The sequence below is a fragment of the Meleagris gallopavo genome, chromosome 2 (assembly GCF_905368555.1).
Source record: "Meleagris gallopavo chromosome 2, MGAL_WU_HG_1.1, whole genome shotgun sequence".
NCBI lineage: Eukaryota > Metazoa > Chordata > Aves > Galliformes > Phasianidae > Meleagris > Meleagris gallopavo.
The window spans coordinates 22,340,269-22,365,315 of record NC_139405.1 but is presented as its reverse complement, the minus strand read 5'-3'; the positions used below and the strand labels follow the sequence as shown (position 1 = coordinate 22,365,315).

At 44.2% G+C, this 25,047-nt stretch overlaps 1 protein-coding gene and 1 long non-coding RNA gene across 5 annotated transcripts in view; one reads left to right on the top strand and one right to left on the bottom strand.

Moving 5' to 3' along the window:
• Positions 1-9,475: 9,475 nt before the first annotated feature.
• On the bottom strand, positions 9,476-11,702 carry LOC146544897 (uncharacterized). The gene is made up of 2 exons (XR_014881966.1): positions 11,471-11,702; positions 9,476-10,241 (listed from the first exon to the last, which is right to left on the bottom strand). It is a non-coding gene; the product is annotated as an uncharacterized LOC146544897 (long non-coding RNA).
• TRERF1 (transcriptional regulating factor 1) overlaps positions 10,239-25,047 on the top strand; it is a 100,538-nt gene continuing 85,729 nt past the window's right edge. For 3 of the 4 annotated variants that reach the window (XM_085219319.1, XM_085219321.1, XM_085219318.1), the window contains exon 1: positions 10,239-11,082. The gene's annotated coding sequence lies outside the window, so the exon portion shown is untranslated. Of the gene's footprint in view, positions 11,083-11,246; positions 11,371-25,047 lie in introns of those variants that run through there. The other variant, XM_085219320.1, reaches the window with a different exon arrangement.

The following is a 25,047-nucleotide window of genomic DNA, read 5'->3' as shown; positions in this document are numbered from 1 at the left end:
GACTTAAAACCTGTATATTAAAGAGGGTAGTCATGATTTTAGTACCAACTGCCAGGTAAGGAAGTGCATTATGAAGTTGAGACTTAAATCTGTAGTAATAGGTACAGGATACAGTGAGGTAGGTGGGCCAGCAGGGAGGAGATGAGGATTAAGAGCAGGCTGTAAGAGCCCAAGTGCTGCCCGCTTCCTCACCAGCAGAGGAGCGTCGTGACCACTTCGGTGGCCTCCTGGCAAGACACTCAGCCTTGAGCTGAAGCAAGATCTTGCTTTTCCTCACTGCAGCACTAGGTGGCAATGCACTGCACAGGCAGTGCAGAAGTCCTCTTCTGCAGCTCCCACTCCAAGCCCTGCCAGCTCCCACTCGCTCCAGCCTGCAACCGGAAGGGTGTGGGCGGTGGGGATGGAGGAGCAGTCCGACTTCACTTTTTTTTTTCTTCTCAAATCAGTCTTTAACCGCTTAGTGACTGCTCCTCGGAAAATTCAAGGTATTTTTGGAACGAGACAAGTATTAGGAGGTGAGAAACGTGCCGTGAAATTCCCGGAAGCAGCAGACAGGGCATGGGGAGAGGATGACAAGGTAGAGAAGCAGGCCTGGCCAAGGTGTGGACAAGAAGCAGAGGTCCTCCGGGAGAAGAAACTAGGGCATTTTTCTCCTCCTCTCACAAGGCCCCAAACCCCAGCACTTTGGTGGAGCTGCTGGGTGTCAGGAAGAGCTGGACACTGGGACACTGGCATGCGATGACATTGCTTGTTCTCAACAGATGTAGATTAACTGATACCCAGCTGCTGGGGGAAGAGTCCTTGGCTCAGGCTGAACTACGCTCTTGTTTCTCTGTGGATAGAGAGAAAATGGAAGCATAAAGCCCGTGAACAAAGACAGAGGGAATGAAAGATTTATCTGGGAGTATGAAAAAGCTTTGAAAAAGTGAACTAACTCTTCATTTTTTCCCTTCATTCGCACAACGGAGCAATTTTAAATTAGAACAGGTTGTAACATTTAATTTAGATCACCATGGTGCTTAGTGTAATGCTACAGCATTTTCTAGTGTTTTTTTTTCCCCTGATTTTTAAGGGCTAAACAGTTTTTAAATTGTGAATTTTACAGAATGCATAGCTCCTTGATGGTCCTAACTAAGCAGGGTTTTCTTACTGCAACATGATTAATTTTGTCAGATAAAACTACTGAAATACAACTGAAGGTAGAAATAAAAAGCATATAAGTGCTGTACGTCCACGATTTGCTCTTCAGAGATGCATTTAATACTGTCTCCAGCAGAACAGCTTCATCCATTTTCCAAACATTCATTTGTTTATTTCAAGATTAGTCTCAGTTATAAACAGACATTAAATCACCTCCAAGCCCTAATACATTGTAATGAAGTATTGTAAACCATGTAGTATGTTGGTTTAAACAATGTAATCAAAAAGCAACCAAACCATTCTCTCCTCCTCCCGATGCCTCCCTGGCTTGCGCTGCCTGCTCAAAGAAAACTTCTTTTTAGTTTGTAAATGTCAAGGTCAATCAGAGGTCAAGTTTGTGCTTTTGAGCGGTGTTCCTTTCAGGTTATTGGCTTTGTTTTATTACTGAAAGGAGCCATCCATTTTGGCATATAGAGCAAAGAAGTCATGTAATCCTATTAAACACAAAACCAACCTCTACAAATAACGGGGAGGGGCTGACAGTCACACAAAAGCCCCCTTCTTCTGGTCACAGTTAAGCCCAAACCAAGTAATTAATGGTTTTTCTATGAGCCCGCTGCAGTGGGAAAACTGCCTAAGCAGCTCTCTAAGTGGTTGCCCGAAGATGGCCACAAGAGCTGCTGCTGGGCAAGCTGGCAGCAGCATGGAACAGCATGGATGGGAGATGAGCAGAACCCTAGGCAGAGGATCCCTGAGAGGAAAGAGCGAGACTGGAACGAGCAAGGCTGGAGGAGGGAAGCATCTGCAGAGAGGTAAGGATAAAAGGAGGCACTTGAGGTTATTAGAAAATCAACTCATTTTGTTGGCAGCAGAGAGGAAAAGGGGAAAGCCGGGGTTACAGCACACAAGTGAAGATGTAACTGGATCATGATGTACTGGGCACAAAATCTGACACATAAAAAATTAACTATGAATATGTCACCAATTTCCTTAAGAAGAATGTTTATGCACAGTACGAGGTCAGTAGAAAAAAAAAAAAAAAAGTAGGAAAGGGAAAGAAGATATAATCAGAGTTTAGAAAAGAGCAAAAAAATGCAGAGAAATTTAAAGAAAACTGTCCTCACAGTGGTCCTCTCAGCAAGGGAAAAGCTGAGGATTTTTGTGTTCAGTTAGTGACAAACAGACATAAACAAGGGGCTTGCGATGCCATCAGCTCTACTTGCTGCTTCTGTGAGGGCGGTCAGATGCAGCGTGTGAAAACTACCGAGGCTGTGCAAAACCCAGTTTTCATAAACAACTCTCACAAAATTGTTTTCGCATCCCTCAGACAAACATATATATGTTATCACAGCCTTAAAATCTGTTTGCTGGCAAGGCAAGATGTTACTATCCGAAAGCATACGCAACATGCGAACCGACAGGATCTATCACTAATAAAAAGAGATGAGCTGATTGAGAGTGCAGATAGCAATTGCAGATAAGATGAAGAACTGCATGAAATGTAGGCAGGAGCCACAGAAATGCACACCGAACCAGACATACAATTGAATATGATAAACATTACAGAAGTGGGAATGGGAAACAGAGAAACCTACATTACCCAGATTGTGAAACAAGACTTGCAGAAAGCCAGGCAGTAAAAGTTTCCAGCCTATCATATTGCAAGGTCAGATAGACAACAAAAATGCTTGGAGTTCAAGTGTGGAACAGGTCCAAGATCTTCAGATAGCTTGTAATAGCAAGGGAAAAACACTGGCACATCTCTAGCAGGGACCTCCATGCAGGACCGACCACTAAACACAGGCTCCAGAGGTTCTGGCAGATGCTTCAACAAGAACAGACTCCGACATTGCAATCTTAGAAGAAGTCTGGAGCAGGCCTCACTCTACCTTGTACTCGCTCCTTGGGCTGATCATATTCTAAGAAGGCAGTAGGTTCAGAATGAATCACTGGGGCTGATTTTTTTCTTTTCACACTCCTTTCTTCCCAGCGCATCATTCAAGCAGTGTGAAGAAAGTGAAATACACCCACAATTGCCCATCAGGGGATTTCCAGGAGGTACAACTAGCTTCTTTGCCCCTTCCTGGGCTGCAGAAGACTTATCGATGTCTCAATCTCCAGCTATCGCTATCTCCCATATTATTCAGCGGCGCCGGTCTCAAAATAGAAAGCCAAGGAGCTGTACCCGTACTTCTGAGGGACTTGGAAGAGATATTTGTGCAATGACAGGGCACAGACGTTATAAAACAGAACCAGAAAAACAAGGATGTATGTCTTACTATTGCTAAAACTTTTAAATACAGAGAAATGGATTATGTAGATCAACTTATCATCGAATTGAGAAACTTTTTTCCCTTCCTCTCCGTGATGGCCCATATGCCAAGCTTTTTTGGCAAGCTGGCAATGCTTTGGTTACCACAGATAAGGGATGAGGCTCCAGCCCTTACGTCACGCAGTCATCTTTGGCGAGTTCCCTGGGAGCTCTCAGACACAGGAGGGCAAGTCGGTACTACACAGATTTAGAAGAAAGCTTCAGAAGCTTTAAGAGGAAAATCCCCCATTCTAGTGACATGGGGAGAGAGTCTTTCTTTTCCTGCTCTGAAAACAATCTTGCTCCCAGTTTGCACCATTAGCTCTCTCTGCAACAGAAAAGACTCAACAGTCTGAGATGTTTTGTTTCACAAACTGAAGCTTGCCACAAACTTTTGCATTTGGTGCACAGCACGGAGATTGTTTTGAGGAACTTCTGCTTTGTTTCCCAACTTCTCTACTTATTTGAAGAGTCACAAGCCATTTGAATGGGATGGAGGCAGTTTCTTCATTGTTAGAAGCAAAATTTGGCCATAGGAAACATATACAGTAAGACATTACATATTTACTTATCATCTGCTGCCAGCAAAAATTCCACAGCTATTGAATAAATTGCTCTTTTCTTATTATTGTTAGCCTGCTCTGCAAGGGTCCCCCCCAAACTCCCAGCCTCTCTGCATCAATACAGTAACTCTATCCCATTCACTGCTTTCTATTTGTCAGTGCAGAACTCAGCTCCCCAATTCTGGGGCAACCAAACAAAAACAGTGACACAGAAATGTAAATGTGCTTATTCTCTACTGTAAGTGCATTTCCATCACTATAAAAATATGTGAACCAATACTGCTTATTTCAATTTGATGTATAGTACCCTGCATCAGTATCTATAAACACATATATTGTATATATATTGGATGTATGGTTACAGTCTAGACTTGTTAGTTAACAGTATTTTTTTAAATCATGACATCTGCATCCTTACATATCTACCCATGGTCATGTATGTCAGAAATAAATAAGCAAGAAGCAGTGAGAGCTAGAAGTAACCAGTAAATACCACTATCACAAGCTAGTTTAAAAACTTCAGGCTACAGTTCTGAATGAGAAGGTCCAGAGAAGAACATGTGGATGACTGCTTTCTTTTACAGTCTCTCAACGAAACAGACACAGAGCATATTCAGATCTGCATAAATCAGCAAAATAACACACTTCCATGCTGAGGAATATAGAACAGAAAACAGAGAAAATGATGATAGAATTACATCAATGGTTCTGATCAGATGTTCTTTCCAGATGATACATGGTGTGCTATTTATGTTGTATCCACTTCCAAAGGACAAAATCCTGAAAAAATAACACTGTTGTAACTGGACTAAAATTCATATGTGCACTGGAAAACTTTAATCTTGATCTCTGCTGTCAGTGTGGACTTGGACATGTTACATGTTGTGGTAGTGAACCACACTGACTTAATCATATCTGTAGATATGTAGATATCATCCTTCTGTTACAGAAGATGACCTAGATCAACTGTAATTTAAAGTTAAGATGGCAGGCTTTCTTCTGCTCCCGTCACCTGACTGTTTACCCTTCATCTTTAAAAAATTTTTGCATACCATTAGCTTAATTTTTTCCTTCTCATACTCGGAAAGTATTTCTCCCATGCAACAAACACTTTGACAATTAACACAGCTCTGTGCCATAAGCCGTACTGAAGTCTCTTTCTGTTTCTGTTGATTTAATTCCCTGACAGAAATTTAAAGCCAAGCAAGCACAGTTCACAAGGACTAGTGGGGGGCACTCAGCAAAAGACGGAGGAGATTCAACTTTAAATCTGCAACTGCATTTTTCTGGATTTAAAGTTAACAAGATCTCAGTAAAGACAGTTTCCCACTGTAACTGAATAGAATCTTTGTCTGCAAATGAGACTTTGTATATCTTTCTAGCAGAAGGGTATTTAGATGTGTTTCTTCGTGTAGCAGTTCTCAACTTCTACCACCAGGAGGGCACGCAAAGCCAGGAGGATAAACTACCTCTTGCATGTCAGTCAAAGCTCCACACGCCCCGAGTTTTGTGGCGTGCAGCAACAGAACAAGCAGCAACTGGCACACAGGAAGTTCCGTAGTAACACAAGGAAGAGCTTCTTTACTGCCAGAGTGATAGTGCACTGGAACAGCCTGCCCAGAGAGGTTATGGAGTCTCCTTCTCTGGAGATATTCAGGATCCACCTGGCTGCCTACCTGTGCGAACTGCTATAGGGAGCCTGCTTTAGCAGGGGCGATGGACTCCATGATCTCCAGAGGCCCCTTCCAACCCTATGATTCTGTGAGTTGGACATACAGCCATAAGAAGACTTACAAGACTTTGTTTCTTGCTTTACCTCAGGAACTAGTTTCCAGGGTGATGCTGGACTGCTTCTGTTTCCCATTTTATCCATCTGAAAAATGGGGAGAACATTATTGGGCCGCTGATTCCAAGACCCTCTCAGATCTTCTGATACAAAAAAAACCTGTAACAGGGTGAGCAGACTTTGATATGGTTCAAACCACAAAATAAACTTGAAATCTGGAATTTATTAAAAAAAAAAATTAATTGTGTTTTGTTTATGAAGATAAATGAGTTTTATATGTTTACGCTATCACAATATATAAACTTACATAATTTATATGATATGTATATGTCATATACATTTGTGAATGTATAAATACATACGGTTGTGCATTTTATAAAAGAAAACATCTCCTTTTCTCTAGTGTGTGAAAAAGCCACACAAACATGAATGTTGTTCCCTGGGATGTCATCTGCAGGGTGGTCCGTGTGCACACACATGCATACCCACATTATTCCTGATAGGATGTCCATCTACATGGCTCTTCCAAGAGAAACAGGAACTCATGCACAGAAAACAAAATGTCCCCTTTAAAACTCTGAATGCCTCTATCTCGTGTTCCTCCCTACAGCTCTCACGCGCTTGCAAAACAGTAATAAAGTCATTGAAAAAAAATCTCTGACTCGGCACTACTTCTGATTTGCATATCTGCAGCTTCTTTACCAAAACATGCCAAAGCTCTCTTGCTTTGCTTCAGAGCAACCCCTACAAACAGCTGAGTCTGGAGACAGGAAGTTTAAGGTTGGGGTCCTACTGAAAGCTGCTCCATGGCCCAGGTGCCCTATTCCACAGTGCCTCTGCCATCCAGAGCCACAGTGGAGTGATGTACTCATACACAAACCACGCTAAAAATCTTGTGAGGTGCAAGGCAAGAGAAAACAGGTGTCTGTGGACTTACAGAGCCAACTGTGGTGCATGCAAAGGGGGCTGTAGTCACAGATGTGCGTGCGGGTGTTGCTTTTCATTCCTGCTTTTTTAAAAAATATAACTTTTCCCTACCAATATGCTGGCTCTATGCTTTGACTGACCTTGTTACGGAGCATCTTATCTGCTGGATAAGACGTCAGTTGTGGTTTCACACCAATTAAAGGCAATTTAATCCAGTGCTGCTGCAAATCCCACTTTTGAGTGCTCACTGCTTGGTTCGACTGATTCAGCAACGCAATTCAGAGAAAATCACACGGGCCTCTCGCCAGCACTGGGCGTTGATATGGCACACCAGGGGGAGCAAGGAGTAGTGACAGTGGTGCCAGACAGTGACAAAGCCACGCACTGGGAACTAACTTGTGCGGGGGACAGCAGGGCCTCGTTTGTAGAGATGTAGTGTGGTTCCAGATGGCCCACCCACCAGAAAGGGCTTCTGTGAGTTTTAAAAGACCATTTTTCCCCAACTTGCAATGGAAGCCATAAGAAGTGGTAACAAAGAGCCAAAGCTGTACTCTGAAAGCTCTCAACGCCCTTGGCTTCCCACATAGCGAAGCAGCAGTGAGGAAGATTGCACTTCAGCACCCACTTCAGCAAGGAACACAGTGGCAGAAGAGGGGCTGCAAGCATTACAGTTGCTGATCTCTGAGAAAAACCATTGCCGACCATCATTTGTTTTTCCTGTATTCAAGTATATGGGATTCTATACCTAATTCCCTTTGGATGCACCATAAATGTGATCACAGAAAATATATATTCAGTGTTTTAAAGTGTTCTTACCCTATTAGTGTCAATTCTGTGGGGCCCTGGTGTTTCTCATTTATAACAGGAAAAAGACAGAGGTAAATGACTGATTAAATCCATTCAGACAATTCCAACCTGATTTTGAAGAGAAAAAAACAGCAAAGTCATGCTGGAAAACTGACATGTCAAAGTGAACGCTCAGGTTCTAACATTTAGCCATGAGACAACTGGTAATTACACCAAAACAACTGTTGGTAGGAAGCAATCTTTTCTTGAAATCTCCAGCTTGGGTTTTTTTTGGGGGGAGGGGCGAAGGGGGTAGGAGTTGGTGGGGGGGGAGGATGAAGGGGGAATTAATTCAGCAAGTTCTAATCTTAGTTACAAACACCATGGCCCACATTACGTAGGATGTCAGATTTTGAGACCAAACCTGCTTTTAATATTGAATTCTGTATCAGTATGCAAAATTGCCCAAAAACCCAGGTCAAAACAAACCTAAACTTACCATTAGTTTTGTCCAACCAACTCAGTAACTGAGATCTAATTCATTTGCATATTTTTTAAGATAATGCCTGCAATTCAAAATTCAGCTTGGAAGCAGTCATCCAAAACTGAGGATCTGGGTGGACAGCCATACTTCGGCTGCTGTGCTTCTGAGCAACAACACTCACATAGATGTGATTCACTAAGGATCCTAAGGGATGTATTTTCACTGCTCCAGCCGCTGAGCAAGAGTTGGTTGCTTCTACCACAACCACATTCAGTTTTCTTTAGTGCAGTCTTTCTTGGAAAGCTCACAGATTCAAGGCAAAGCCTACTAATAAAACTGAAGGCATTTGGGAACATAATGACACAGCAATCCTATATCAGAGAGGAATTAACCAGAAGGATGATCAGAGACCTCTGTTGCTTCCTAACTTCTGTACTCCTTTCATTTCCGAAACAGCCCTGCTTAGTAAAAATTAAAATTCATTAATCTCTGACAAAAATCTGACAGAGTGATCACAGTTACCGTAAGACATTTGCTGCTTCTCCGTTGTTTGTAAGTGGTGGGAGGTTTCGGGAGACAGTTGAATTGTCCTGACAGCTCACTGCAGCAAGCGGCTGCCCCAGTCTACCCAGCCAACTCTGTCTGCGCATCCCACAGTTCCAGTCCCTGCTGACCACAGAGCCAGTAGGAAACCAACCCAGAAGAGGGACCAGCTGTCTGGTCTCACTAGGGTCAGGCGGGAAAGAGTGAGCAGATCCCTGTCTCAGACTGGAAGCAGACTGGCTGCAGGCTGGCAGTGGGTGTTTGGCCAGCACTCACATACTTGCTAGTTACCACGGCCAAAATGTTGTTAAGCAAAATCATGACAAGTTTGTAGAGTTCTTCTGAGGTTTAATACTGGAAATAGGAATGATTTGTTATTTGAAACCGGGAAGCTAGGTCTTTAAATCCTCAAGAATTAGAAGAAGGATCGGGAAAACTGAGAACATCAATTAGGGCTTTGTGCTTTTGACGAAGACCAATTCAAAAATTGCAGGATAAGTACAAAGAATGTGGTATAGCTAGAGCCAGCCCCCACATTTTTCTTGAAACATTGTCCAAAGCTAATAAGCTACTTGCCTTCATTCAGAAATTCTATGTACGTACTTGTTATGGCAGAGCAACGCAGGTCGAGCTTGCAGCATGTCAGGCGGCAGCTTGATAATGATCCTTTGTTCAAATTTAAATTACACCATACGTTTGATTTTGCTTTGAGAATTGCAACTCAAGCCTGCAAGCTCCAGTTAAATGAAGTACCACCTCACCAACTCAGTGCGGATCTGTTCACATCGATCAGCTGAACAAGTTGAGATGCTGCGAGAAAGCCATACAGACTGTTATATCACGCAGCTTATTTTCAGAAGTCACTTTGGAAATCCCAAGCAATATGGGCTATTCTGGGCTTCAGACTAGACACAAAAAACAAACAGAGGCACGGCACATGTCGAGCTGTGGTTTTAATTCTATTTTCAACATAGTTTATGTGACTTGGGACTCCAATGAGCAAACAAACCATCCATTGAATCCAAAACTCAGTGTAGATTCTGCACAGCTCAGCACGGCAAAGTTACAGTATCTGAATGCGATTTTTCACTTAAGTAAAAATAAAATTAGAAAATGACTGGCTGGCTGGGGAAGGAAAATGAGACCTCTCTCCTGACATCTTAAACAGCAGAGACCTTTGCATGGGGCACAGAGGAGCTAACAGCCAGTGGGTGATATCATGCTTTTTTCAGTCTGCTCTAATCTGCACTGTAAATCAAAACAATCTCATAAAAGGTTAAATTATTAAGAACAGTGGCCGAATGGAAGTGTCATGCAACCAGGAAACCATGATGACCATAAAAACGAAATGAGGCTGCTGGTAACCATTACAACGTAAGGCTGAAACAGAGACGTTAACATGCCACAGCCCTATTTCTGTTGCAGCCATAACCAGGGAGAGTTTTGTCTTTTTTCTTCTTCCTTGTCTTCTGAAGGCAGAAGTAGGCCCTCACCAGCCCGTTTCGGTTTCTCTCTCCCCAGCCATGGTTTCTCACAGTAACTCCCTGAGCTCTCACGGAGCGCCGCAGGAGCCGCGCGCGCACCGCGTCTCCGTCCTCGAGATGCGAAATCCTTCCCCGCAAGGGAACGTTTTGGTGCAATGTAACGTATATTCCCAGCTCAGGGGAGGCAGGGCCGGGAAGGAACGCCACCAGAACCCTTCTGCAGAATTAACGGGGAAAGAAAGGGACAGCTTAAGACTAGCAGAGGCAAAAAGCAGCGGCCAGAGCGGCAACTTTCCACGGGGCTCGCTGTGAGAAAGCGTGAACTTCCCGCTTAACCCTCTCAACCCGCCCGGAGCCGACCAGCCCTGCTGACAGAACCCGGCACAACTTTCCTCTCCCGGCGCCGCCGCCGCCGCCCCCCCCCGGTCTCGGCTTCCCCAGGCGGCGGGGCGGGGGGTGACGCGGCCCGGCCGCTCCCTCACAGCCCGGGCGGCGGGACCCCATCCTTCGGCCGCCGGGCTCCCCCTCCCTCAGCGCCGCGGGGGAGGGACGGCGGTGCCGCCGGCCGGGCGGGAGCCGGCTCCGGCCCCTCCGCCCTGCGGCATGCGGCGCCGGGAGCCCGCGGCCGGCCCGAGCACCGCCGGCAGCCTCTGACAGCTCTCTGCCGGTCGCCCCGGCACCTGCGCCGAGAGGAGGGGCCGCCGGGGGGGGGCCGCGGCACGGCGGAGCGGAGCGGGCGGAGCGGGCCCCGGGGGCGGCGGGCGCCCCTCGCCCTCGCCCCGCCGCGGGGCCGGGCGGCCGCGGCCGCGGCGCCGCCGACACCTTACTTCCTGCTTCGCTACCCAGAGCCAGACCCATCGCGGCGGAGGGATCCCGTCGCCTCCAGCTGCCTCCTCCCCCTTCTGCTTCTGCTTTTTTTTTTTTTTTTTTTTTCCCTCCTCTCCTCGCTCTTTTGCGAGAAAATAATTTGACAGCGATTTGCTGACAGCGGGATTTCGTGCATCACGGGCGAGGGAAGGGCGGCGCGGCCGGAGCCGCCGCGGGAGGCCGTGCCGGAGGTAAGCGACCGCTCCGCAGCCTCCCCGCGGGGCGCAGACCCGCCATGTGCTGGGCGGGCGGGGGCCGGGGCGGGTGCTGGCGGCGGAGCCGGGCCGTGCGGGCCGGGAGAGTTGCGTTTCCTGGCGGAGCGATATTTGTTTACGGGCTGCGCTGTAAGTAAAGTAGGACCCGGCCCCGGCAGCGCGGTGATCAATTAATTGTGCGGTCGCTCGCGCGGCGCCCAAAAGAGAGAAAAATTAGAGCCCCTCGTGCCGGCCCCCGTGCACTTGTTGCAGACTTGGCGCCAGGTAGGGCAGCGCTTCGCAAGTTTCATTTTTGCATGAGCTGGGGCTTCGCTTGCAAAATTGGAAAAAAAAAAAAAAAAAAAAAAAAAAGTTTGCAGCTCACTTTCGGTCCGCACCGCCGAGGCCCTGCCCGCAGCCGCCTCATCCTCCTCCTTCCCGCGGGGCCGCGGCGGGGGCTGCCCGGCCCCTACCTGCCCGCTGCGGCGGGCTGCTCCGGGCGGGGCCGGCGGCGGAGCCGCGCGGAGCGGCGGGAGGAAGGGAGGGAGAGAGGGAGGGAGAGAGGGAGGGAGGCGCGGGGCCGCCGCGAGGAAGTTGTCAACGTGCGGAGCCCGGCGGGGTGTGCGTGTCCCCGCGCCGCCGAGGGGACCCGCGCGTGTCCCCGCCCGAGGTGGCGGAGTCCGACTGGTCGCGGTGCGGAGGTGCCTCGCAGGAGTGGGGAATGACTTCTGCTCTCCCCCTAGAATGGGAAACTGCTGGAGTGCGGGACGGCTGGGTTTTGTGTGCTGTCACAGTACGGGGTAATGACCAAAAGCTGCCAGCCAGATGCTTAAGTACCGGAGGGATGATTTGCAAGTGAAATGAACTGGCAGTTCACCAGTCAGTAAGTGGATAATGCCTACTCATCCTCTGCCGGCTTCTCAGATCGGTTTCGTGCCTGCCGCTCAGGCTGGAATAGCCAAGGTGTGAAACTTGGTGATGCCGACGATCTCATCCAGTAGCATCCGGACCTCTTGTCGTGTTCCGGCACAGCCATGCCGAACATGACCAACGCCAATGATGTTCATAGGGTTTAACAGACTAATCTAATAGCAGTGAAATGGATACAGTGACCCATAGCTGAACTACTTATGGAAAAGGCTGCAAAGCACTTAATTGCATGTTAAGCAGGTAATCACAAGGGTGAAGTTTTATATCTCTGACAGCTGTAATTCTGCTGTGTGTGCTGCAGAGAGCCCTCCAGGCCAGTTTGGGCCTTGCCCCGCTGCTCCTTCAGCCCTGCATCCCGGCTGGCCTGCAGGCACCTTGCTGGGACTGCCTCCTTCCTTGACTGGAGGGTGTGCTGTCACCACTACATTCCTCATAAGACAGTGTTTCCCCAGAAATGCCCATTTCACTTTGCCACCTGCTGTGGGGATGTGGCATGATGTTCCTGGTATGTTCTCAAACATAGGGTCTGATTTTGGGTGTTGCTGTGTGAAGGCAGGAGTTGGACTCGGTGATCCTTGTGGATCCCTTCCAACTCAGGATATTCTGTGACTCATTGTTATCTGCTTTTCTGAGCCTTAGCCGAGGTTGGAATTTTAATATCCCAAGTGCTGCTTCATCAATGCTCCACGTATGCATATATATTGTAAAAGTTAACCTGTGGCTTTGTAATTCGTAAAGGAAAGTCATGCCAAATGGACTGTTAAGTTAGAATTTAGGTAAGCAATTTTTTCATATGAAGAAAACATATCGTGCATTTTTCTTCTATAGCTAATGATCTCACATACTTTGGAAGAAGGAGAGGGCTCCTACATGCTACACTCCAAGCTTTTGTTGCGCATAAATGCTTTTATGATCCTTTCTGCTGCAGCTGATAAGTAGATCAAGTTTCTGAAGTTGGGAGACTCCAGCAAGGGGCTGAGCAGCATTATGAGGGCGTCAGTCAAACCAGCGTGTCTAGATAACTCAAATATGAGTAATTCAACTTGAACGATCACATGGGCTTCACTGTGGATGCCAGCCTGGGCACAGAGTGTGGGCTCAGCCTGTAGGTACACTGGTAAGGGTGGCACTCAGCAGCCCTGCCATTAATGCATGCCCTGCCCTGAGCACAGTGGGGCCAGGTAGGGACCTGTGAGTAACCATAGCATGAGTAACCTCCCTATCTAACACTGACTCACGTTACGTTTGGAGGCTGAATGAAATCTCCATGTGATACTCACTTTGTGTTGCTGGCCTCCGCCGATCACATGCCTCTGATTTGGGTCTAGGACCATAGAGCAAGTCTTTTCAGGTTGCTTTGCTTTTGGGAAGCACTCAACAGGGCTAGGTAGGAAGAGGGATTTCCTAGGTTTTAAGCTCAGAATTCCATTGCGTGTGCTTCTTTGGGCCATTTCCAGGGATATAGGGAGGTTTGCTTTTGTAAACTGGGATTGTAATTTAGCATCTGTAACGAGTGTGAGAAAAGTATATAAAAACAGTCATGTAATGTACTAGAGGTTTTGTAAAGCAGTGACATAATATTCTGCTGTGAATGTTTTAAACTATTATTGTCATTTTTGGTTTATTCCAACCTAGCAGGGAATATAGGTCTCTAAGAAAGTTGCTTGGTGAGGGCCTTCCTCTCCTTTCCCAGTTCTGTAAAGACAGCAGTGAGCTGAGAGAGAGCGGCCCTGGGATCTGTATTGTCATTGTGAGATTCTGGTGCTGGAAGGCTGTGTCTCTTTATGATGTGTCATAGCAACTTGCGAGATAAGGCAGTTTCATTTCAGCTTCCTTAGAAATACTTTAAAAAAACAAAAAAACAAACAAAAACCCGTGTTTGATAGATGCAAAGTAATTGGGGATGGGGCAACAATTTGTTTCCCCTCTTTTAGGCTTTTTTTGATACTGCATAGCTTCCAATGAAGAACTGTGATCAGAATGGCATATTTTTCTGCCTCTAAAATCAGAGTGATCCTTTTGCCTCTCCCACACCTCTGCAATGAAGATAGCCACATCTGCAAGCGCAGGCATCAGTTCTGTTGGGTCTTGGCTTCCAGGCACTCATATACTCATGCACGTTGAACAGCACCAGCAGTGGCAGTGAGCAACTGGATTGCTGTGCCTGTCAGTGTCGTGGGATGGGGAACTGCATTTGGCACTAAAAAAATGAAGGCAGCAAACTCTGTATGGGTTGCCACATATAAAGGTATAAAACCTCTCTGACTTGACTGGCTCCGAGAAACCTATTATTGTCATCAATTGCAGGGCTGTAAGGGGAAATCAGGCCTTCTAAGATAAAGACTAAAATAGCACATTCAAATATATTTTAAGAAAGGCACTCTTCCTTCAAAGAGTGTTTCTGAGCACAGCTCAAAGAACAGTGGCCTAAGTTTCATCTGTTTTAGTTATTTATTTATTTTTAACCCTTTGCTTGCAACCAGACAGGTTGCAGAGGTACATGGCTCCCACCTGTGAGCAGCTTGTGTTCGTGCATGATGTCACCTTGCAGAGTTTGGGGCAGGCTTTCCCCTTAGGGTCTCAAGGTGCTGAGCACAGACCTTGCACCCTCTCCGTGCTCATCTCTCTCGGTAGAGTCCAGCCAGAAGAATGCCCGTCAGCCCTGCTTCATGCTGGTTGTTTAGAGCAGGCGTCCATTTTCTGTCCCTTGCTTGGCTGCGTTGCTGCATGGTCCCCAGCAGTGTCCATGTGGCGTAGGCCTGCTTGAAGTAAAGGGCTCAGAGCACCACTGCTCTGGGACCTCCAGGCCCCAGCAGTGCAGACCCAGTTCTGGGGAACAACCTACCCTTACAACATGGGCACTTGGTATCAATCAGAAGGAACAACTCAAATCCTGTGCTGTTTCCCTGCTTTCCCCTGGTCTACCTTTCAGAGAGTTCTGCTGAGAAAAGGGCAGCATCGATGGGTGTGAAAAGCTGGAAAATGCATTCAGGCTACAATCTGCCTGGAGAAGCTGTGGGAGCCCCATTCCTGCAGGCATTCAAGGCCAGGTTGGATGGGGCCCTGGGCAGCCTGAGCTGGGAGGGATAGCCCTGCCTACTGCTGGGGTTGGGAATGGGTGGGCTTTGAAGTCCCCTCCAACGCAAACCATTCTGTGATTCTCTGATTCTGTGATACAGCCTGCTGCCTCTGAAAACAGAAGGCAAGCACCCAGTCTGTTACTTTCTCCTCAAGAAGGTGGTGATTTGGGGGACTCGCAGCAAGTTTTTAACAGATTACCCTGTAATGGGGTGTTTTTTAGAGATTAGATTTCACGTTACAGTGGGGGTCTTGCAACATTTTGAGTGAGTTCCGTAGGGTTGGGTATATTTTGAGGTTCTGAGTGAAATGAGTCTTGTGGTTTCAGCTTAACTCTGTAACAAAGGGTAATGTGTCTCACACAAACATCCCACCTAAGTTTTCATAGTGACTGATGATTTGCTCTGGAAAGACCCAAGGTGCTGATATGATGTAAACTCAAAAGGTAGCAGATTTTTTTTTTTTTCTTTTTTTGGGGAGGGGGAGGAATGTGGGTGTTGAGGGGAAGGAGGCTTGTCTTTCTCCAGTTTACAGTTCAAAATTTGTTAGAATTTCATCCAAATCTCTGATCTTCAGCTTTCCATCTGCTGGTCACTTTATTTTCCACATACACAGCCCCACATGCCAAGTTTCCCTACTCCACTGTTGAGACCTTTGCAAAGCAGCCATCCTGGCCCTTATCACAAAATTTCTCAAGTCTTTTTAGTCCAGCAAGAAAATGGTTGCTGCCTTTCCCCTCCCTCCTCTCGTCAAGTGCTCATTGTAAGAATTTTGATAGAGACTGCATTGTGATATGTCCTTGAAGTGCTGTGCTGCAAGGTTTTGTTTTGCCTTTTTATTATTTTTTTTTTCACATTTAGACTTACTTGCATTTATAGCAAAGCAGGATTGTTGTAGATGCTCTTTTTTATATATATTTTATTGTTATTTTGTTGTTTGTCTAAAATCTTTGTTCAGTAATGAGGGAAAGCTTTGGCTCGGGAACTAAAAGCTCCAGCTAACCTTAGAATGATGTTAAGACTGCAAAAACATGGGTTGGGAAAGGATTGCTCCAGCAGAACACATATAGGTTAAATGTTGAATTGTTTGCTGCTCTGCTTTCAGAGGTAGGAGATTTTTTGTTCACCCTGTCACAAGGTCTCTTCAAGGATAACAGAGTCCATTTGAGATACAGAGCCTACATCAAGTACTTTCTTTTTGAGTGAACTTTAAATTCTAAATAACTCCTTCTACACCAATGTTTAACAAATAAATCTTACCCAAACCTGTGAAGTAAGTGACTATTACATTTAAAATTTGGTAATGGCCAAAGTTCTCTATCTTAAAAGTTGATTCTTAGTTGACCATACAGAGATGTTCTACACTCATTTTTGTCTTTTTTCTCCACTCTCCCCCACATACACTATTTTCATTGATGGGGAAGTTTCATTTCCTTTATTTATATATATTTTAGTGTATGGGTATTTAGGGGGTGTGGGGAGGATAGGAGCAAAGTCTGTAGGCGACTTTTTTATTTAAAAGAAAAACTCTGATACTAATGGGTTTAGAAATGTCCTTGAATGCATTCTCTCATTTAAACCAAAAACTGCTTATAAAATAATGTATGTTAGAGGATCAAGAGGTTTTGCAACCGTTCTGGGTGGGTAAGAATCTTGTCTGATCTCCAGTTGTATTAGCAGAACAGTATTTTTCCCAGTTTCAAGTTTCACGTGCCAAATCTAAACTAGAAATGCCTTTCCTTGGAAGGATCACTATTTACATTTGGAGGGCTATGCCAATTACAGCTATATTAACAAGCCTTCCCCTCCCCCCCCCTCTTAATCTTACACTTGACCTAAATAGTAACTTCTTTCATTTTCTTAACAGAACACCCAGTACAGTCTGGCACATAGTTTTGAAGCAGTCAGTGGGGTAAACACTACTGTCCTGTGGCACAAATGCAGATGGGCACTCTTGCAGTATGATGTTCTTAAGGGAGTTCTGGTGAAATGAATGCTCTTGTAGCTTTGCATGAGTTGAAATAGTCCTATGCTATGTGTGCAGAATTGAATGTAATTAATCTGTAAGAAGGAACTGTATTATTCATGTGCTGTAATACTTTTTTTTTTTTTTTTTTTTTTTTTTTTTTACTTCCATGTACTTTAATTTTGAATAAAATTTCAAAGTCCAGCAGATTTGGAAATACTGAATTATAGATTTGTGAATGTTTGAAGGCATAAGATAAGATGCTATTACTGCTCAATTTGATCAGAAACTGGAGATTGAATATTCTTTTGGATAGCGTAGTAATGCGTGATGCAGAAACAGGTAAGTGGGGTTGTTTGTCAGGAGGCCCTTTCTCCTGCTGGGCTTGTGTGCTGAGTGCTGTGTCTCTGCTGCTGCCCTATGGACTCCTGGGAACAGAGAAGCCATACTGGTGGAAGAACCTGTTTGTACCGGAAAATCAGCTTGATAGTAAATAGTACCATTTTCTTCTCATGCAAATTTCCTAGTTACTGGCTCTTTCCAAGTTAAGTTAAGATTTGAAGTGTTTACAACAGCAGTGGAATATTAAATAAAATGGGGACACTGGCCATTCTTCACGTGATTCACGTCTGCCACAATTATTAGTACTTAGAAGACTTTATGTGGCTAAACTGAGCTTTCTTTTTCCAAAAATTCAGTGCACCAAAGCCCTGAGATGTAGACAGAGTTCCTTAAATATCTTCCCTGTTGTTTCCCCTTGGCTGTCTCTCATTTTGTCTTATCCTGAGCATAGGATCTGGGTGGTTGTCTTCGGGTTGGATGTGTGCTTATATCAGCAGCAAGAGCACCGCAGCTTGTGCTCTCTCTGGAGGCTGAAAGTAGCTACTAGCAATAGCTCCTGGGTTGCTGTGGGACTTCACACAAACTCTGTGACAGTTACCAAAGCCGTGTCTGCTGAACGCAAGAGGTTGTAGTCCCCCGAACCACAAGTTTAAGTTACGTGTAGCTCAGCTTTGAGTGTGGTGGTTTGGTTGCTGCTTGTGCCCCTGATGTATTGAAAGGAGTGGGTGGGAGCACTCCAGTTGCTAACCCTGTGAATTTTGATGGAACAAAAGAAATATTTAATGTCCGCCTACATGGAGACTTTTCAGGAGCGTTGATACTTCAGCCGTCTTGTTGGCCTGCCGTGCAATTCGAATTCAAGCAAGGGTCTCCCACGTGGTTATTTGCATGTGTCCTCCTATCTCTGTTTTATATCTCCAATTTCAGTATGTGCTTCCAGAATTACATTTTCGTTCATTTCCAATCATTCTTCAAAGATAACTGGCAAAACCAACAGGCTGGTTGTGACTTTACAGCAATAGAAGATATAAAGCTTTGATCTCCTTGTTAAATGAGTTTTCTTCATGTGTGGGCTGGGTGTGTGGTGCGTTGACTTAGTTTTTATTGATCAGTGTAAAAACGTGAATTCGGCATCACAGCAGTGATAATAAACAAGTACTTGCAGTGATATTCTAATGAGTTCCTGGCGAAAATAGGGCAGAAAACCATCTCACAGATTGACATGCTTTAGTGGTGAGATGCTCAACAAGGATGCTTGATATAAAAGGACCGAGTTAAGCTGTTTGAAGTTCTTTCTTTGGCAGCACAACTTAGCAGGAGAATTCCAAGCAGGGCAGGATGCAGTATTTTCGTATGCATTGGAGCAGCCGCAGCGGTATTCTCTCCTCTGTCCAGAAGAACCCTCACCATCCTAGTCATACCAAGATAGCATGGGTTATTGGAGACAGCTACCTGCTTTAGTAGGTGCCTCTGAATGCAGGCAGTGAAGCACTCATTACCTTGCAGTTTTCATCCGCAGGAATGCCTTGTAAAGCATCCACACCTGCTTCTGTAAGCGTGCATGGGAAAGCATCAGTTACAGAGGGGAGTGAGGGAAGTTGCTGAATTAGCCAATTCAGACAATTTAAGCATGAAAAAGTGAGATTCGTATTCATAACTGTGTTGAAACAAAATGTTATGAGTGCAGTAGGGACATATCTTCATTTAAGATGGCAGTAATTCTTTTAAGCTAGAATGTTTGCAGAGGTGTAGGCAGGTAGCTTCTCTCTCTTTTCTTTTTCATTGATACTGTGTGTTTTCAAGTCTGGAAGAGACTTCTCAGTGGAGGTGATAGACAGAAATCCTCTGATTTTTTTCATCATTTAGGCTTGTTCTATTCTGTCAGCTGAGTAAACTGTTATCTGAGTTGCATGGATCAAGATAAAAATGTATTGCTACTGCCCACGTGTGTGTTTGATAAAAGCAGAAAATGAGAGAAGAAAAATTTACCTGAAGAAAAGTGATTTTTTTTTTTTTCCAGGACTGTGAAGTTTTGAAAGAGTTGGATTATAATGAACTTTAATACTTTTCTAAAGTTGCTGCTATTATAATGAAAAAGCATGAATAAGAGAATATGCCTTGCAGGTAAAATGAAAAAAGGCTTCTCCATTTGTAGGCTCGAAAACCAAAACTGCATTGCAGAGGATGAATTTTACCCTTCATTTTGCTCATAGTAAAAATTAGTCTTTGAAGTCAAAAATGGCTTTAGATTTAAAGAAATAATACACCTGAGAAGGGAGGTGCACAGAAAAAAGACACTGGGTTAAGTGCTGTTTTGTTAATGAAAGGCATGTATGGTAAGCTAACTGTGGCTGCCTGCACAGTGAGATTCTGCCAGATACGAGCAGGGGTGATAAAATAAAGTGCTAGCAGACTGTTATTTCCAAGATTTCCAACTTTCAGAAGAAATTTTAATCTGAATATTGAGTGTGCAGTTATAAATGATAGCCTAGTACCGCAGAATTACAATAATATATGAAGGGAACGATACTTTCTTGCTTCGAGTCTGTTAGCATATGATCCCTAGGCTAACTAACTGATCGTTAGTTAAAGTAGAGGTTCATTAAAATAACATAGGCTCATCTGGTTTTAAAGACCAGCTCTCAGCCAGTAGGCGCTTGTCCAAAACTCGTAAGGCTGCAATGCTGACTTTGTGGAGACGTCATGTAGATTGCTGTGTAAAGCTGGGTGATGGAGAAGCTTCTGTTGGATTAAGTATGCTTTGTATTGGGCCACGGTTTTCAATTTTTAGTCATCTGTAGCAATGTCTATTCGTGCTGTAATCAGTTTAACTATTTGTGTGACCGTTTGAATGAAGGTGCAAGATTGGGTCAGTGTGTTAAGCCAGCTCTTACCTGTAGTTATATTATGCTATAATAAGTACACTTTTCTAGTTGAAGAGTTGTAATTACAAAGCAGATGATGTGCTTCAACGATGTGAAAAAAATCTTTAAATTTAAGCCCCACACTGTACTTAGCACAGTTTTTCTAGGTGGAACTTTTACTTTCAGGTTATTTCTGGAAAATCCGTACCACTAATTATGTAAATTGCGAGAAATGAAAAAAGAGAACAAATGAACAGGGCATCTTATTTTAGCTTCCATCAAATGCAAAGTCATACGTGGTCATTCTAGCTGTCTGTAGTATGTGCCTGTGTTGTTTGGCTTTTGCTACTAGCAGATTGGATCACTTAAACTTGTTCTTTCTCACGTGCTTTGCACAACTAGGCTGCCAAACTGTTAGAAAAAAGTGGGAACTGGGGATTTCTTTTGGTACCTCCTTCCTTATGGAGCTCAGGGTTTTGTGCTCATGGCAAACACGGCATCTTTTTTGTTTGGCTGGTTGGCTTTTCTGCAGTTGTGTGGGCACGTACCTTTTATTTAGGTCAGTCTTGTTCTATATCAGGACGTTTTGTACCTGCACCTATTGCCTATTAAGGCAATAAGAATGTCTCCTTGAATGAAGTGGAGCCAGATGTCAGGTCTGTCTGCAGATCAGAGCGAAGGGGATGGAAGAAGCGGCATTCGAGTGAATGAACAAACTTTCAAGCTGACTCAGTGATACACATACAGTATGTGCTGTAGAGATTAGTCACCATTTACTGTAAGTCTTTCGTTATGGCGCTTGGTGGATGAGCAGCTGTATCAAGCTGCTGTAAGCAAGCTTTGTAGGCTGGGAATTCAGGTAAATGTTATTTCTACAGTATTTTCCCATCGAACAACAACAAGAAGAAAAGACAAAACCTAAAGTCTTGTAAATTACTGAGCTAAAGGCAAAAGAAATCTTTTACTTATCTCATAGTGTTGCTATCTTTCTTAATCTGTGAAAGTAGTAGGAAAGCAAATAAATTATGCAACAACACTTTTTTTTTTTTCTTGTAAATTTAGAAGCCTGTGCCTGCATGTTATTAGTACTGTTCTGCCCTGTCCTGTGCAGGTTGGTTTGATTTTTTTTTTTTTTTCTTTTTTCTTTTCATTAGGTAGTTTTCAAGCCACATTTGTGTGAAATACCAATTTACATGATGGTAACAGAAAAACAATTACAGGGAAGGATATTCATCTGTAAAAAAAACCAACACTATTTTCATTTGCCAAGTAGAAACTTCAGGAAAATTACCCTCCAGGTTGAATTTTCTCATGAATGTTCTCAAGTTCTGAAATTATTTACTGGCATAATAGGTATGCAAAACACTTAAGGCAAAGTTTGTATTCAAAGAGTTACCTTTTGGGGGGGAAGGTGGAGAAAGTGATTTTACTGTTTTAAAAAGGTAGGTAAAATAAAAATAAAAATACATTTAAAAAGGTGAAATTCTTGTGCAGTCTTTTCTGGATTACTCAAGTGCAGTAACTCTGTGGGTGGCTTCTAGTCTGTTTGGTGGAAATTTATTTTTTCTTAATTTATCTGGGTATTTTTTGTAGTTCTTAGATGCTTTTTCTCTCTGATCCCAACCAGTTTTGGTTGGCTTGTTTAATATGTCCTTAGAGAAATGTTAATTTCAGCTGTGATTGTACCAAAATTGCTTTATAGTTGTTACAGTAAGATTATTATTATTTTTTTTTTGATAGTTTGTTTAAAATTACTTCCTCCCAAAAGAAAAAAAAAAAAACAACAACAATCAAACATGGTGTTGAGGAGTGAGAACCAGACGGCGCTGGCACTGCCAGGTGGGACTGCAGTAACGCTGCGTGCCTGTGCAAGTGGCTTGGCTCCTGCTCTCCAGAGGATCTGATCCTGCAGTGGTTTGGAAGCCCTCTGAAGAGCAGGAATAAAGGCTGGAAGAGTTATTAAGTTGTGGGTTATCTCGCACCGTTTATTTGAAATGGAGGCCAGGTGATTTACATATCTCTGTAGCTTGGATCTGAAAAAAGATCTTATTTTTTATTTTGCCGGTCTTTGTAGGGAAATGACATCACAGCTTATGTCAGCCATGCTACAGCATTCAGGCTTTTTTCTCCTCCCTTGAATTGTTAACTGAGTGCTAGCTTGATGCTGTGAGTCTTTCCCTGCAGCCTGCGGCACGCTATTAACTTCATCGCAATTCAAGAGCCATAACTGCATCTTTGTACAATGAAATATGAGAAATAAAGATCTGGTCTAAAGCCTTTTGAAATCAATGGGAGTACAGTTTACTTCGTTTCTGTGTGCCTGACTGGTGTGGTGACCCTCTAGCAGTTTACAGTTTTTGGGATTGCTGTCTTGGCGTTAAGTATATGAGGGACAGCAAGCTGGCTTCTTGGAGGTGCTCACTCCAGGAGAGCAGGCAGGCCCTGCAGGAAGGAGCCCGTGCAAGGTGGGTGAGGTTTTGGGACTGCAGCAATTAGGTGTTACCTGCGTGTCCCATATGCAAAGCTGAGCTTGGCTTAGGAAAGCTTTATGGCAATGATACATGCAGCAGAACTAGCACAGCCCTGCTGGGGTCCAGGCAACCATTGTGGTGTGAAACAGAGGGGAGGGGGTCTTCCTGCGGTAGTTTGTGGGGCTGGAATGTGGGAAACAGGAATCAGATCTAAGCTGGCATTTTGGAAAGTTGATTGCTGCGTTTGTTAATTGTAAGGGGATTTTTAAGCAAGTCTCTTCTCAGAGGAAAAGTAAACACATTCAGAAGAGAAAGGAGAGAAATGTGTTGTTAAATTCAGGTGATCACATGCAGCAGACAGTGTATGATGATGATAGTGATGGTGGTACCAAATACACACAGAGACAAAGCGAAGTGATAACGATCATCCCGATTCTTGTGCTTCTAAATTTCCAGGCACAACATTCTATATGCAGCATGATTTTATTTACCTTTACTATTTGGAGAGGTCTAAGATTGAGGAAAGGACTGATTCCAATTACTATTAAAAAAAAAAAAAAAAGAAAATGTCATAACAAAACCATCCATTGCTGCAGTGAACGTGGAGATTTGTGTTCTCTTCCTGTGTTTCTTTGGTTATGGGAGCAGGATGAGGAGGCCTTCAGGCCATGTTCAGCAACAACTTGCATCAACAGTTTTGGATCAGACTCTCGGCATGCAATAGTTACAGACTCCCATTCACACACCTTGTATTTTTTGATGCTTTCCTGGCTCAGCTTTTCTACAATAGTCCTCTGCAAGGGACTGGAGGAGGCAGTGCGGAGGATGCTCACAGAGAGCAGGAGTATGCACACATTCAAAGGGCTGTGCCCAGACATGGCACTGGGAAGAAATGTGGGACACGTGTTTGCATTGCTCGGTGTGTAGGAGCAGCAAGTGCTCACACACATTGTGCTGGTGGCCTCTTGGGAAAACCTAGTGAAATCGTGTGTCCCTTCTAGTGTTTGAGAGGAGCTCTTCATCAACATGGTTAGCTGTATGGCCATATGCTGTTCTTTTCTCTTACATATGTTGTTTGATAATTATCAGTAGCAGGTGTTCGTGAGCTGAAGCAGGGTGGTATTTTAAAATTAGACTTTTAATGGGGAAAAAGAATTGCACAACTTCAGTGCTAGCAAAGAGGTTGAGTTGAAAATTCTGGCTTCTGAAGTTTGTGTGTGTCCTCACAATGCAGCAGCATGGCTGTTAGCAATGCTGGTTCTTTGGCTTCATTGTTCAATGTCAGAGATGTTCAGAGATGTGACTTCTGAGGAGAAGTCACTAATCCTGGTTTAGAGTCTGTGCATCTGGCTTGGTTGAATCTGGGAAGTAGCATCATCCCTCTAACGTCTGTTTAGCCCACAGGAACTATGCTGGGCGTGCACTGCACTGCTGCTTGGTGGTACAGACTGGTGGGAGACTTAAAATGAGATCTGTAGGTTGGTTGTTTCCCATTTTCTGACCCCACCTTTCCCTGTACATAGTCCTGAGCTGTTTGTAGTACCACTGGTTGCTGTTGTATTGTGTGTGCATGTATATTAGATTGTTATTGGTTATTACCACCATAGCCTTTTCTTTTATTCTTCTCTGAAGAAGAGCAACTACTGAGAAGATAGGGAGAGGCTTGTAGTCATTCTGGACTTGGAACACTGCAATTGTGTTCCCTGACAATCATTTGGGCATTTCACAACAAGAATCCCCCAGTATCCCAGGTACTTCTTTCATACCATCTCTATATCCCAGTGAAAAGCTCTCTGAGCTGCCATTCCTTTTGCGTTTCTGTTGGGAAACTTACAGCCAGTTGTTACAAGAACCCAGTAATTCAGAATTATCATATTTCAAGCTGTCGGAGAAGATATAATGCCTCTAGCATTCTTTTTATGGTGGTCTTCTTGTTTTGTTGTTGTTGTTTTTATTTCTGGTAAAGAACTAGTAAAATATAGAGCACATATGGAAATGGCAGATGTTGCATTTTTCATTCTTTGTTGTTGTCCTTGTTTCTAAAATAAAGCACACAAGGGTTTGCAAGATCCTGCAAAAAATTCGAACTAAGTTGTATTGTCATGTGTGCGAGGAATCTTTTTAATCTAGTCACATGTATGTGCAGTGAATAGATCCAGGTTTAAAGAAATAAATTGCACTAAGGAGAGACAACCCAAGTGGAATAAAGATGAACTACTACAAAATATCTGTGATTGTACTTACTAAGGTTAGGTTTTGCTGACAGCTTTCTGTTGTGTTTTCTTTTTGTTGTCCTTGTTGCCTTCCATGTT